Here is a 2,533-nt window from a genome sequence, read left to right as displayed (position 1 = left end):
TTAGGGCCCAGGGGCAGAAAAAAAAAAAAAAAAAGAAAAAGAGAGCAAAACAAACACAAAAATATTATGCCACTACTTAAAATCAGCGTTTGTCATCTTCTCCAATACCATGTTCAATGCTGTTTTTTAAAAAAGATGGAAAACTAAAATGCAACAGAGGACCAGTTTGATATTGTCCATGACTTTGATTTGGGAATGTTTGATAGCTTGTAAGAATTAAGTTTTTAATGAAGTGGTTGGGCAGCAAGTTTCAAGCTTTTATTTCATTACACTGTGTAACGTAGTAGTGGAACTCACTGCTATAAGACTTTTTTCAAGATCATAGGGTCAAAAGGATTAGACTTGTATGTGAAACGTGATAGTTATTTAAAAACGTTAGCTTAAATACAGTCTCCACTCAGAAATATCCTAAATTACTGCCTACCTTTAGCTGTAAAATATACAGAGATATTAACAGTCTAGGAATGTTTTATTCTTATACACTTTACTGTTTCATATTTGCTACTGGTGTTTTGTCAGAAAGAATAAAAACAAAACTGACCTTTGTTCTGACCTAATATAATACTTTTTCAAGAGTTCCAGTAGCTGAAGCGTGTTGCTATCTTTCTACTCTGCTGTGTCTGCCTCGCTGCTTTCCCTGTAGGATTTGCTTTTGTCAGCATGAAGCAGTAGCTCAGTCCAGACTATTACAACTGACCCAGTGGTGTTCCTCCATGCTCTTTTGTTCCAAGCATAAAGTCACTTGAGGCAGGTGACATTGGAAAAGAGACAGATAAAAATGAGCCTGCTTCTGTGCAGAATTGGCATCTAGAATTCCTTACCTTAAATCATCTTCCTTTAACAGTTTTCTTAACTGTTTGAACTTCTATTGATTATCATTGAACGCCAAGGGATTTGCTCCTGTTCGTGCCCAGCCTCACCTACTCCAAGCAGCATGGCTTCAGGTTTCCATCTGAGTCCGATCAGTGCTGAGAAGCTAGGCGGAGTGTTAACTAGGCTGCTAATTTAGATCAGGCCAATAGAGTGCAATTAGTTTTCAAAACTTGAGCAACAGAGTGGTGCTTTTGTCAGAGGTTAGTATCTTAAAGCACCAGCTCAGGAAGCAGAAAACAGCTTTGGTGGCTGCACGGCTCTGGGCCAGACAGATGAGGCTATGTAGCCATGTTATCAAAAGAGAGAAGAATGAAAACCGCCTTGTAGAACACCTTCCTGTTATTGTTAGAAAAACCACAGGGGTTTGTGGGTGGGGTTTTTTGTGTTGGTTTGGGGGTTTTTTTTAGTACTTTGAGGACCTAGCTTAGGCTAGCAAGCTGAATGCTAGTTTTAGAGTATATATAATGTGGCTCTGATTATAGACAAAATGACATTAAGTGGCAGACAGATTTTTATTTTTTAAATAATGTCAAAAACTTGGATCTTTCTGCAAACATCCACTTGCTAGATTTTTGTCTTTCGTATTTTCAAAACAGCTTGAAAATTGTCAACATAATGCTTTCTGGGTTATGGGACCTCTTGTCTATTGAAATGGCTAACCGAGTAGTGTCTCAAAAGTCACTAGAAGATGACTTTTATCTGTCCTTGGGGAAGAAGGGGCTATGGAAGGGGGATAAGGATGATTAGCTTAACTGATTATAAATGGTATTACTCATACTGTGCCTGTGCAGCACTTGTTAAACCATTGCAGCTATGAGACACTGGAGTAATTTTAGTCCATGTTTAGCAGGCTCCCACTATGTTCTTGGCATATTCAGGTTACTACTCTCAGCAGAGCAATAGAAGGGGCTGTAAATATAAAGAACTATGTGTAGCTAAATAGGTGATGTCTGGAACAAATTGTACACACTCTATCTTCGGCTTCTGGGTCACCGTGTTCTTTGGGATAGCCCTTTTTTTAATCTGCAGAGATGACTTATTGTAGCACAGGAAGGTGAGCTGTGCATGCTGCTTTGGCTGGAGTCTTCTAAGGCACAAAATATCAAACTGCTTAGAAAAGCTAGATGTAAAATGTGATATTTAAAAATGGGATTTATTAAGTGCTACTATGAATGTTTAGAGGTAACTAGTACAGAGACCTCTTCGTTTCCACTTTCTATTCTATTTGGCATCCGCAGTATCAGTATAATATATACGATCACAATTGCACCATTGTTCTTCTATAGAAGTATTTCAAATAATACTGTTCTAGGTGTGTTATCTTAAAATAACTGGTATTGGATAGCTGGTTGCTTCTTTTTAGTGTAGGTTACAAAACTGTTTTTAGGTGTCCTTAAAATGTTCATACTAAACAGCTTTGTTTATCTTATGGATCTTAGCAGGGTGAGTTTTTTCTGTAGCTGTTGATGGCAATATTAAAAATTACTACACTGTTCCTTCTTTAGAGAAAAAGGCATAAAGTGAAGGGTTTAGTCACTCTCAGCGTAGATGACCTTGTTTCTTGTATCTATCCTGGTATCTGTAAAAAGTATCTTAGAAGGGATAAGCTGAGGACATTCTGTATGTAAAAGAAAGCAATATTTTTTAAGTTGAAGAATTG

The sequence above is a fragment of the Aptenodytes forsteri genome, unplaced genomic scaffold (genome assembly GCF_000699145.1).
Source record: "Aptenodytes forsteri isolate BGI_AS27 unplaced genomic scaffold, ASM69914v1 Scaffold103, whole genome shotgun sequence".
NCBI lineage: Eukaryota > Metazoa > Chordata > Aves > Sphenisciformes > Spheniscidae > Aptenodytes > Aptenodytes forsteri.
The sequence above is the reverse complement of the archived record's forward strand: the minus strand, read 5'-3'. Positions refer to the sequence as shown.